A 14,229-nucleotide genomic window follows, 5' to 3' on the forward strand; every position below is an offset into this window, starting at 1 on the left:
TATGTTTTTGTTACATTTAATTGTAAAGTAAAATCATCATCTAAGGGTCTTAATTAACAGTTGCAATATGAAAGGTGACAATTATATGGGCCGGATTGGATCGTGTTCTGGTCTGTTTAACTTTGAAGCATTAATTGTCGAGTTTCTGATTGGGTTAAATTGATCGGATTTCAAATTTTCTAGTTTCAAAAATCATAACAAACCTCCATATATTGTTTGATATTCATAATTGATATAATTTCAATAAAATATGAGAGTAGTTTATAGGGGCTGTGAAATATCTTTATCTCCGTATACACATCGATGACATGAAATGAAAAAATTATTCGTAAAAGAATTTGTGAAAACGGCATGTGATCTAAACGAATGCTATGATGTGCTCCCGTTTACACCCTTGAGAGTTGAGAGTCATTTATTTCCTACTCGTATAGATAGCCAATTGCCATGCTCATTGCCTTTCATGTCGGAGACTAGAGGGACATGAAATGAATATATACATGATGACATGAAATGACAGCAAATGAAATTAAATGATTTTTCTTTTTCAGAGCTGGCCACATGGGCAAATTAAAGGATTCTGAAAATTAGTTGTTGGATCCGATAAGCTCCTGTTAAGAACATTAGTATACGGTAAGAGTTGGATGAAAGCATTTTCATATTCATATCCATTACAAATTGTCATTACCCGATTATTCTTATCTGTTATGAATTATCTTATCCTTATCCTACCCTTATCCGTTATAATTGTTAGATAACGAAATAGTAGCCGATAAATAACGGGTAACACTATTATAGTAAAAAATATTATTTACTAAATAATACATTAAAACACAATAATTTCACACACACATGTATTTTAAAGGTCTAAATTTTATTGGGATGCTAAAATTTATTTAAGTGTTTTAATGGTTAATTAAGCGTAACACAATTATGAAGAATAGTCGGACAATTAACATTCTTTACTTATACCTGTACCGGATAAGTTTACAAAAAAAAAAAAAAATCTTACCCCCTACCTTTCTTATCGAATACAATACAAATCAGATAAATGGATAAATAGATAAAAGGGTGCCATTGACACCCCCTAAGTATACTGTCATTTTCTATTTTACTATTTTTGATGTAATATAATTTAAAATTTAAAATGTTCTTTTAAATAAATTATTTTCTAACTATTTCTATTAGCTATTATTTTCATCGCTCTCTTTTGCAACTTTTATGGTAATAACTGCTGCGGCCATTTTTATTAATAACCCAAAAATTTTTTTTTTTACAAAAATAACCTGAAATTTTGAATTTTTCGAAATCTGACCAAACCGCCAGGGTTGCTGGCGGTCCACTTCCATAGCAGACCTCCAGGGACCTGGGCGGTCCACTATGGACCAGACCGCCAGTAATCCTGGCGGTCCGCTAGGTGTTAATTTTTCGAAATTTGATATCAAGGCTGGCTTGGCTAACGAAGCTATGCAGCTCATTTCAATTCAGTTCGCCAATACTATTCTGACACCTCATTTGCAATTCTGGAATATTGACGAGAGTTGTCTATGGATTCAAATCAGATTAGATTAAACATAATCTGAATTCTATCTAATATAATTTTTCACGATAAACATTCTGATCCATATTAAATAAAATTTTAGAATATTCGGATAAAATGTTTAAAATAAAAATGTAGTGTTGTAAAAAACGGTCGTTTAGTCTGATTAATAGGTGAGAGTGATCAAATTGTTACAAATAGACTTGTTAGAAGATTGTTTGTGGATGAGATTAATTAATTGGCCAATTTGTCCGATTAATTGTCCATTTTCATTTAACCGGCCCAATTAATCATACGCTTTCCATTTATACAGCCAATTAGTCAGTCATTTTTATTTTTTGAATGAAAGGATTGGGGGTCAAGCTACCCATCATCATTTTCAAACTCTTGTTATTATAACAAATAATTTCTCCCATCCGGATTTCAAATACTAGTTCTTTAATCATTGAAAAATGTATATTTGCCACTAGTCCCCACATCATAGGAAAATGTATATTTGCCACTAGTTCAAATACTAGTTCTTTAATCGGTCAATCTTATTATTCTTTTTTTCTGCATTTACACTATAGTTTGTCTTGTCTTATGTCTTATCTTATTCAAATATTTTTTAAATGATAATTTCATAAAATCTTATTAATTAACAAGGAAACAAAGTTAAAATAAGTTTGATAGTTAAATTAATAATTTTTAATAAATTATGAATATATGAACATAGCTTTAATAAAATACAAAATTGTCTGCAAAATTCTGATTAACTAGATGCATACTGATTAATTGCATGGCGATATTCCATATGTCCGATGAGCGCACACCATTATTACATTGATAAAATGCATGTCCGCATAAAGAACATCTTATTTTTTACAATATAAAAATACAAACAAAAAACATCGGCTTCAATCAAACTAATTTATACGATTAATCATAATCAAATAACTTTGAACATATTTGAACTTTAATTAAAATAACATAGATTTCTAATCTTAATTAGATTATTTGAACATGATATAGCTCCAAAAATAACTCACAACATATTAACTGTACTACATTTGTTATGAAACACATTATTTCGAATTTGAACTTCATATTTCAAATTTACATGTGCAAATCAAATACATAATTTGCGGTTCACACATGTGATGAATCCATACGGATCAAAATTAGATTTATTTATATAACGGTTCCAAAACAAACACCATTAGAACCAAATCGACAATGACCTTGCTCACTAATAATCCGTTACCACACACATGCAAAATGTGCAATCGATTTTAGCAGTCCATTTTAATCTCAGCATCAGCATAGCAGCTTATTAAGGAAGCTCTCGTCAATATTCCAGAATTGCAAATGAGGTGTCAGAATAGTATTGGCGAACTGAATTGAAATGAGCTGCATAGCTTCGTTAGCCAAGCCAGCCGTGATATCAAATTTCGAAAAATTAACACCTAGCGGACCGCCAGGATTACTGGCGGTCTGCTATGGAAGTGGACCGCCAGCAACCCTGGCGGTTTGGTCAGATTTCGAAAAATTCAAAATTTCATGTTATTTTTGTAAAAAACATTTTTTTTGGGTTATTAATAAAAATGGCCGTAACTGCTGATATAATCACTAACATTAAGTAATAAAAAAAATAATTGCGCAATTTTAGAGGTTTAAAAATTAAATTAACTTTATTTTTATTTAGTGATGGAAAGTCATTTTTATTTTTTTTCTTAATTTTAATAATATAAATGCTCTTAAGCTTATTTTATTTTTAAAGTTTGTCAAGAATTTCTTTTTGTTACCAAGTATTTTGGACCCCTCTTATTCTCGGCCCAATGTAATAGTTCTAATCATAGGACCTCTTTTTGTTGGAAATGGAACTATTTATTTATTTATTTATATTATTTTACCAGATCAGACTTCTCATTTTCTTTTTCGGTGGATCTTGTTTTTTTTTTCATTTATATAAAAAAAGAGGGAGGATTACTTGACTATGAATATTTGCCGATTTTTTTATTTTATCAAATTTAAATTTGAAATTTAAGGCATAATCTGTATGATGTACATAGCATGTCTATAAAAAAAAATGATAAGTTTTAGTATACGTTTCATAGTTACTTTCATGATACAAAAACTATAAACCTTGATGTATCATCAACTCTATATTATAGATATATAATCCTGGATGATCCCAGTACTGTAGTTTGTACAGTACTTCAACAGTATTAGCTACAGTAATTTTATAATATTTAAATTACATAAAATTTAATCCGAAATTTTTATTAATATCTAATAGAGGTCAAATTTGTCATGATTTTTCCTATCACTTAATCTATATTATAGCAATTTATCGATTTACAATTGCTTATTTTTTAGAAAATCAGATTTCTTTTTGTTATTTCACTTGATTTTAGAGAATTGCAAATTTTCAATGATTTTGGAGCAAAAACAGGCTTCAACATGCAATTCTAACACCTCAGCCTCAGGCGCACGGATGCCGTCATCTGCATGCTATCCAGAAGCGCTACCGCACGAATCTCAGACAAACTGCATGCTATTTTGGGAATGCTATTGCAGACGGTTATGTCACCCGTACGGATCTCAGCCAAACCGCATGCTATTCCGGCATCCGCATGCAGAAACTGCTAGAACGGCAGTTACAGATCTAACGTCCCAATCAAGGCCTATTTAAGCAAATGGACGCCTGGGAAAGAAATGACTCTCACTCTGGACATATCACAGAACACAATACACATCTGAGAGCACTTAGAACCAGGGTTTCACTCTAGTGGAGGCTATGCAAAACGAAAATCACTAAGGAATATCAAAGTCTCAACTAGAAGAGAAGGAAGAAACAAGGCGTGAAGACAGCGTGCATGAGATAAGGGGCAGCATAAGTGTTCTTCCTCCATCTCTTTCTATTGCTCTCCCTTTTTATGTACTTTGTTTCTTTTGTTGTTGAACCCGCCATGAGAGGCTAAGCAACCCTATTCTAGGGTGAAGACATGTAATCTTGAATTCTTATGAGTTTAATCTAGTTGTTCATTTATATTATCTTTGCACTATGATCTGAATTCTTACTGAGATTTTATGCCTTATGATCTTGTTTATTGTGTGCTTAAAGTGACATCGTATGCGTGGAGTGTACAATCCATCCATACCTAATTGGGGTTAACCAATATCCTAAGAACATAAGTTATCCTAGATACAAGTAGAATAGACTGACCTGTTGATCGCTTGTATTCGAACCACAGTCAAGGGGCCTATTGGGAAGTGGTTTAGCAGACGAATGTCGCATTCCATCACCAATAGTAGGGTAATCTTGATTATTGGTATTACCAAAAGTTAGAGGAATGACCGACCAAGTGAACTTGACCCTTTTGTAATATTAATAATTAGGACTTATCATTGATCTTAATGCTACTGAGCCTTACAAAGTACTCGACAGGTACTTGCTCAATTAGGGTGCTGTGAGTCTGACCCAAAGATCAGTACTAGAATAGGATTAGCAACTCTCAGATCGCATAGATACCAGTATAGGGCATGTGCGATTGTGGCCAGACCGTGTGCGATACCGAGCTTAGCAAGTTCACCGACATCTACAATAAACATGAGACAAGTTTATATTAAAGACTTAAACCAAAAGGCTACTCCAATTTATGCCAAATTTATATCCGAAATCAAATCCAAGACCCGAAACCTACACTAAATGCGAACCGGAACTAACCAAATAAATCAGATATACTCAAATAAACCAAACATATACAAATAGGCCAATAACTCAAAGTGAACCAAAATTAGCCAAACAAACTGCAATCAAGTCCAAGTCAAATCCAAGATCAACCTAAAAACCAAATAAAGCCTAATACAAATCGAACCCAAGAAAAATCAAGCATAAACCCGAGCAAGCTCAAACATAAACCAAACACGAATAAACTTGACTCGTTAAAGTAAACTCAATCCAAATCCAAAGGCTTTCACGCCAACCAAACCCTAAAGGCTTCCATGCCATCCAAACCCAAAGGATTCCATGCCACCCTTCGCGTCAACCAAATCCAAAGGCTTCCATGCCACTCCAAAATCAAAGGCTTCTACGCCAACCCAAATAAAGGCTCCAGGCCACCCAAATACAAATGCTTTCATGCAACCCAAAACAAATGTTTCCACGCCAACCCAAATAAAAGACTTCCACGCTAACCCAAATAAAGGCTTCCACGCCATCCAAATACAAAGACTTCCACGCCACCCAAACCAAAGGCTTCCACGCCACCCCAACAATACATAAATTTAGCTAAAGCCCTTGCATGTAACAGGCACCCTAAGGGAAGGAAAACCCTATAAATGCCACGGGCACATGATACGCCCTGGTCCAAACCCTCTGCGCCAGTCTGACCCGTAGGCTGTCGAAGTGTTCCAAACACCCACTCAAGTAGTCCGGTGTCGCCCATGACATAAATACAGCTAAAGCCCTTGCATGAAACAGGCACCCCAAAAAAAAGCCTTGGAAAATCCTAGGCACCCTTGAAACAACTAAAGTCCTTGCATGAAACAGGCACCCCAAACAAAAGCCCTAGAAAATCCTAGGCACCCTCAAATCAGCTAAAGTCTTTGCATGAAATAGGCACTCCAAACAAAAGCCTTAGAAAAACCTAGGCACCTTCAAATCAGCTAAAGTCCTTGCATGTAATAGGCAACCTCAAATTAAACAAAAGCCCTAGAAAATCCTAGGCAAAACCTAAATTAAATAAAAGTCCTAGAAAACCCTAGGCATACACCATTAGTATGCTCCTCGAGGATTGAATCAGTACTACCCCTCTGATTCAATACCACCCTCTCTTCTTAATTGCACTTCTCATACCCTACCCTAGTGATGTCATTTTGTCTACCCTAGTGTGTTATTAAATAATTATTTCATTATAATGATTAAATGGGATATATATATATAGTAATTAAATGTGTTTTTTGTATTAGTACACCATCAGTTAAATTGATTTACCTGCATGACCAATATTTCAATTATTTAATTATCATAGCTGCCAATCAAAAATACAACATTGGTTCAGTAAGGATACTAGACAGTGTTGATCAACCTAAAAACCAACGGATCATGAAACAATCAGATGGTAAAAGTAAACCCCTCAGTGCCATCGGCCGGTTAGCCGAACTGATGTTCAAGAGTTGCTCAATACTATCTGTTCATGAAATTTAACCGATGACAAAGGAGGGGGTCCATCAACGCAATCGGTTTGTTATCCAAAATCGATGGTACAAAGTTCAACGTAATTACAGCACTGCCATTGGTGACGATCGCCATCTGTGTGAAAGCACATCTGATGGTAAAGGGGTGATGGGAAAAATGTTTTTGTAATAGTGATAATAATCGTACACGGATATTTAGCTAAATATCCGTGTACGATTACTATTTCTACGCGGACTTTTAGCTAAATATCCGTGTACATGATTGTTTATGTAATAATCCGTGTAGCTCTCTTATAATCGCAGATGGGTAAATATCCGTGTATAATTATTCAAGGATTCCTACACCCTCATAGCGTACACGGCAAAAAATCCATGTAGTTCCTCCATTTATGTCCGTGTGCAATCTCTTTTTCTGTAGTAGTGAATCCACTTGATATACTGTAAATCATCCACCACGTTGCATTATTTTTTTCTAGATATGATATAGATCATTCATATAGTATTTAATTTCAAATTTTTAGAATTTGTTTTTAAATATTTCTAACATTAATTGTTAAAACAAAGAATTTTCAAGTATTCTCTCTTCATTTTTTTTGGTCATATTATACTTTGTGAAATAATATTATGGAAATTTTTTTTGTATTGAGCTCGAAAACCTGAATTAGATGGAGGCACGTAATTAACAATGGACCACTTTTCGGGTACAAGGGTGCATAGCAACACCTCCACTTTCCCGTTTGTCACTCCCTCCAACGCGTAGTGACAAATGAATTATTGGAGTTCGGTTTGGCGATGTCAAAGCTTTGTGATTCGGAAATAATTCGGGTATAATTCAGAAATGATTCGGAATTAATTATCCGGATCTAATATCTGATAACGCCAAAACATATAGCGAAAATCACTACTTTTTAGTACGGAAAATGGTGAAAATACGTATGCAAAGTACTAATTTTCTCGAGTTATTTATCACAAATGTGTTTTTAGGCTATTTCGACAGGTTTTGGAGAAAGTTGCGAATTTAGGCCGAAAACGGAGCAAAAATGTCATATTTAGGCCAATTCTGAAGAAGACGTCAAAATAGGGTAACACATGGAGTATGCAAACACCTCCCACGAAATGTACAACATGCAACATGGCAAAATTCACTGAAATTTGGCTAAGTACAATGCCTTACGGCCTCGGATATGTCGAATGCGGCATAAAAGCCTATGCTGTAGGGGTACACTGATTCAATCCGTGGACTGTCTAGTTTGGATTAAATCTCAACCGTTGGACAGCAAGCTTCTAGAAGGACGAGTTTCCAGATGTGGCAGGCCTTGTCTCGCATTGGAGCCTAAGTTTAATACTCCAAAAATAGCATAAAATGCTATTTTTGGCACCCATGATCTCCCATGATCTCCATGTTCTCCATAACTCCTCATCCATATGCTAGGCTATATAAACCCATATTATAATAGGAATTAGTGTGCATGTTTTAGTTGTGTAAGTCTATAGTTTAGAGCAGAATATTGTGTTAAATATTTCGAGTCGTGGAGAAGAAGAGGCGTTCGAAGTCCAAGGCGGAAGAAGGAGTCTTCCAAGGAAGAGGTGTTTAGGTTTTAGGTTATGTCTTTCCTTTATTCCTTCTTTTATTTTGTCATGGCTTTGAGTAGCTAAGTTCCTCTTTTCTAGGGATAGATGTAATGAATTCTAATTGCTCTTTACTATAATATTTATTTTTCTTTTATGTTTATCTAAGATTTCGTTATACTTAGAATGCTATTGAAATATGTCCTTATATATATAGTTATGTCTACAGATGATCCAGTGTCCTCCACATACCAACAGGTGTTATAAGTCGTTGTACCTCGGTGTGAGAGGGGCTACATGTAAGTACTATAAACACTTGGCTAACGAGGCCTGGCCGCGGTTCAAAGGCTAGGGTTCGAACCCAGTGGGCTCCCTTGGTAGGATATAGATTAGATAGCATCTCGAGGTTTAATTAAGAATTTATTTATTACTTGTGGTGAATAGGATTTAGGGTTATTACTTAGCGAGTAATAGGAGAATATAATTAATTAGATTGGTGTGAGTGGTTTAATTACATTATATCATGTGATAATCAGAATTGTCCCCCACAAGCCGACCTTAGAGTCGGAGAACCTTTCAAATACGCATAGAATCGAACCCAAGTATTCCGTTGGGAATAATAGTACCGGTATGCAGCTCTGCTCTGCGAGGTGGTCTATATCGCATACGGAAGTGATAGAAGGCCATAGTCGAGGCCGTATGCGGCAGTGACAGAAGGTCGTATACGGGTAGACATGAGTACCATAAATTTGTGATTTAGAAATAATTTGAATTATCCGGTTTAGAAATCTCAGTCTCACAAAGGAAGTAGAAAAAATTTAGGGGAAAATTCACAAATTATTCATAATATTCATAAAAGTTTCGTAAAATTTGCGAATTATTTACGAATAATTCGGTCAAAATTGAGTCAACTAAATAACTCGGCGTTCGGTTCACCATCACAAAAAATAAATTATTCACAAATAATTCGCAAATCTTGTGATCAGAAGTGGAGGTCAATTGACCCTCATATTTTTTAAGTTTTTTTTTATTTTTTATTTTTGTATGATTTTATATATAATTTAGAATAAAATATCGTGATACTGTAAAAGTGAACTCATTCTCTATAGAATTTTCTTATATAATTGTAATCTATATTTATTTGATTTTTATAGTTTGAAAATCTAATTCCGTGGTATTTGTGACTAACATGAATTTAATAAGTTTAGATTTGTTGCATGTTACATGCAGATGCAGCCTGGGACACGTCTCATAGCCAATCTTGACTCGTCTAGGGACTCTAGTCCGTAGACGTAGTTTGTTTTTGTACGACCATGCCATGTGTATGGTATTGTGTTGATGGCCACCTTACGTTTGATGAATTCAAATTCTTTGATTTTTGTACGACGATTGAAAAACCATATTTTTTTTTTGAGGGTAAAATGGCAACGTGCCATTTTACGTTTTTTCATTGATAAGAAAATTATTTACAGGAGAAAAACCATATTTTTAGGTAAGTTTTTTTTGTTAACAAGCTATTTGATGTTGATTTGTTCATAAAAACTAATATAACTATATTTTATTCCACGCTATGCTGCGAGGAAGGAGTATTTATTTTTAACATTAATTTCATCATCTCTTGATTCTCATTTTAAATATAGAAATATGAGAATCATAAAATTTAATTTTACTATCATATCACAACATTCAAAAAATAATATTCAAACGATACATTTAAAATATTGCTAATGATAAAAGTGGTATATACATTCATAATTTTTTTTCTCATAGTTGCTAGTTATACGAGATCTTAAATGCAGTTGATTGGCGCTCATATTCACAACTGGTGCGCATAACACAGATTCTAAAATTAAATGGAGGTTATCACTGTGAATTTAAACCAAGAGAAGAGAATTGTAGAGACCGTCTTCTGGCCAATTAATTTGGCACGATCAGGGCAATTCGCTTATCATGGCTTTACTTATCCGCTCTTCTCCAAATTCTGACAATTGATGTTAATTTTTTGTTTAGTGTACCAGTAAATGGCTATGAACCAGCAGTAGCTTGTAATAGGAATGACTAGTGCTTATTACTGTAACTCATGAATGTAATCCCCCTTCTTTTATATTTAATGAAGAAGACATTAATTTCAAACAAAAAAAGTGTGAAGTGGCCCCCACGGTTGCTAACCCACAAAATCATTTCCCTCTCTCCTTACGCGCGATAATCAGAATTTAGCTATGTTGCATGGATACGGGTACGGGTATCGTATCGGATACGATATGGATATGGCGATACGACAATTTTCAAAAATCTCATACGATACTTCTATTATATATTATTTTAATTATATTATTAATTTAATATTATATTATATAAATTAAATATTAAAAATCCTAGAGAAGATATTTTACATAAGTTATATATATAAGTTATATATAATATACAATATTACAACAACAAAGTTAAGTTGTTGCATTGGTTGAGATGCTGTCCGATTTCTCTCAGTGATATGTGGTTCACACGTGGCTCACAGAAGATCGGATACACCCCGTCATCGGATACGCCAGGTAGCGTATCAGATACGTATTGTGGCCATATCGTATGCGTATCCGTGTCCGATAAGTATCGGATATCGATACGGGGCCCAATATGAAGTATCCAAGTAACATAGGAATTTAGCAACAAATTGTTTAAACAAAAACAAATAAAACATACAATTTGTAAAATTCACGAATAATTTGATGCCCTAGTAGTTTAAAATCGTTTAATTTCCAAATAATTTGCAAATTAAATACGAATTATATTACTATGAGTGGTCTTTACGCCTTTACGACTAGGTGCATGATGCACCATGGTCGGATTCAAATAAACAGCCGATAAAGGTGGAAAAAAAAACTTAAAAAAGACAGGGTCCGTTCGAATGACATCTCGCACGGATCTTCTTTCAATTGTTAAAATGTGATTATCTTGGAAAAAGTTTTAAAGTGAAAAATGTAATATATCCTTGCAAATTCAAAATGAGTGTGCTCCCGATAATTTTGAATAGTTAATATTTTGAACAATAAATTTTCCATCTTGTATTGTTCCCATGAACATGTGGCCGCGGTGGTGCTCATCAACGTTATAAAGTAAAAGTGTTTATATGAGTACAACTAGAATGTTTTTAAATTAATTAGAACTTTTGACGAGCTTAATTTCAAATTTTATTAAATTTGTTTCAAATAATGAAGTAAAATTGTTGAAATTGATCTATTTTATAAATTACGCGTTTACATATAAATTTTTTAATTTGTATAACATTAAAACAGTAAAAAAAATAACAAAATATATATATATTTAAAAATAACTTGTATTTTTTTTTTTAAATGCTTGACTTCATTCTAATTTAATTTATAAATTTATAAATTTTACATATACATAATTTAAAGTAAAAAATTAAATTATTAAGAGATTTGGTAAGCTTAACAATATATACTTTAGCATACTCTTTTATATATTATACTATAATATGATTTGATTTGATGGTGTTGCGTTGCATATCTGAGCATACCCAACTCTGCAGCGATGACGTTATTTTATGAATTCGTACAAATAATATTAATATAACTATAATATTAATGTATTCGGCAGATGATATGACGCATGTACCTGATCGTAATTAGCTGTGATAAAAAGTAGCTAGGTGCCTACCACTTAATTATCTGCATAGAATTAGTTGTCCCACTTTAAATATTGTCCGTTTAATTAGGTAGGTAAGGGCATTTAGCAAATTTAACTAATTATATATTAATGGAATTAATTTATATATTTACCCAATTAAACCGTGCCTTTCTTTTCAATGAGGCAAGTCCAGTTAATGACACGCTCTTACCATTGTATTACCTTAAAATAAAATTAGGCAATTATTATTGTACCATTGTATTGCCTTTGCATCAAATTAGACAAAATTATCAAATAAATTTGTTTCCTTTTGACTAAAATAAATCACAAATGACAAGCATGAGGTATATTTTTCTTAATTTTGTAACCTTGCACTAACAACTATAAATACACTCTGATGCCCTTGCACTGCTCCTTGCCTGTAACAGTTGTGTAGCTCCCTCTAAAATGGAACTAAAATACCAACAAAATGATACCTCAATGTTACTATTGGCAACCCTAACAGCTCTATTTCTCTATTTTCTCTATTACATTTTCAAATATTACACCTTAAAGCTATCCACAAACTGTTACTTGGTAGACTATGTGTGCTTCAAACCGTCACCCGACCGAAAAATCTCTACTCTAACCAGCGGTCAGATCATAGACCGCAACAAATCCTTTGGTCTACCTGAATACAAGTTTTTACTAAAGATGATAATCAGGTCGGGTATAGGTGAAGAAACCTACAGCCCGAGAAGCATCTTAGAAGGCCGTGAAGAGTCGCCAACAATGGACGATGCAATGCTTGAAATGGACGAGTTTTTTAAAGCCTCGGTTGCCGATATATTTGCTAAACCAAACATCTCACCATGTGACGTGGATGTGTTGGTTGTTACCATTTCCGGTTTCACTCCATCCCCATCCCTTACAGCAAGAATCGTGCGGGAACAAAAAATGCGGGATGATGTGAAAACTTATAATCTCTCGGGCATGGGGTGCAGCGCAAGTATGATAGCCCTTGATTTGGTGAAAAACATTTTCAAATCTGGCAAACGAACTGTAGCGATGGTGGTTAGCTCTGAATCGACTGTCCCTAACTGGTACTGTGGCAATGACAGGTCGATGATGCTCAGCAACGTACTATTTCGATCTGGTGGGTCCGTTATGCTACTCACCAACAACCCGACCATGCGGAGCCGAGCAAAGATGAGATTAAAGTGCATTGTCAGGACCAACATTGGGTCCAATGACGATGCTTACAACTGTGTGATGCAAAAAGAGGATGATACTGGTAGGCTTGGGTTCCACATAGGCCCGAGCCTCCCGAAAGCCGCCATACGTGCATTCACTAAAAATTTCCAACTCCTCATGCCGAAAGTATTACCGTACCGTGAGCTTCTGCTTTACATATACCGCGTCGCTGAACAAAAGGTAGCAAAAAAAAAAGGCAATAATTCAATCTCGGCCGCGGCCAAGATCAATTTTAAGTCAGGTATTGATCACTTTTGCTTGCACGCGGGTGGCACTGCAGTGATTGAGGCGGTTGGAAATGCGCTAGGATTGAGTAAATATGATGTCGAACCGGCTACAATGACGCTGTACCGGTGGGGTAACACGTCGGCGAGTAGTTTGTTGTATGTTTTGGGGTATATGGAGGCAAAAAAGAGGCTGAAAAAGGGAGAGAGAGTGTTGATGGTAAGCTTTGGAGCAGGGTTTGAATGTAATAGTTGCATTTGGGAGGTGCAGAGAGATTTGGGAGATGCTGATGTTTGGGAGGATTGTATCAAAGATTACCCCCCACAAACCCTAGTCAACCCTTTCTTTGAGAAGTTTGGATGGGTCAACGACGAGACAGAGGAGACTGTGTCAGATACTATAGAAGCTTTCAAGAAAAGATATGCCACAGCTGCGGAAGAGCTGCGCGCGCGTCTTGCTTTGTAAAGGTGGCAGTGATATCAATATTATGTAGATTGCTTCAACCTCTTTTCCGTAATTAGTTTTCTTTCTTCTATTTGTTTCAGTAATTATGTGAGTGCTGTAGTTTGTTACCGAACTTAAATTGGGCAGTTGTACTGGTAAAAATGTTGTGTTTGGAATAATATGTTGGAGTGATTTGTCATTTTAAAGAGCAAATATTATTGTTTGATTGTATTGGGTGGGTTCGTGCCTCAAATCTTTCATTTCTCATTTTGCTTCATATGTTTTATTTTTATTTGCAAAGTCCAAACAGTCGATTTGAATCGATTAATATGATCTCCATATTAAAATATGTTTGGAAACCAAATTTTATATTTTATTTTTATTTTTTAGATATGTAC

General features: G+C 34.6%; 1 pseudogene across 1 annotated transcript; it reads left to right on the forward strand.

Moving 5' to 3' along the window:
* The first annotated feature begins 12,358 nt into the window (after positions 1 to 12,358).
* LOC144548030 (3-ketoacyl-CoA synthase 12 pseudogene) lies at positions 12,359 to 14,006 on the forward strand (annotated as a pseudogene). The gene has a single exon (XR_013509211.1). The product of XR_013509211.1 is annotated as a 3-ketoacyl-CoA synthase 12 pseudogene (transcript).
* The last annotated feature ends 223 nt before the right edge of the window (positions 14,007 to 14,229 follow it).

The sequence above is a fragment of the Carex rostrata genome, chromosome 32, assembly GCF_964058835.1.
Source record: "Carex rostrata chromosome 32, lpCarRost1.2, whole genome shotgun sequence".
Classification (NCBI taxonomy): Eukaryota; Viridiplantae; Streptophyta; class Magnoliopsida; order Poales; family Cyperaceae; genus Carex; species Carex rostrata.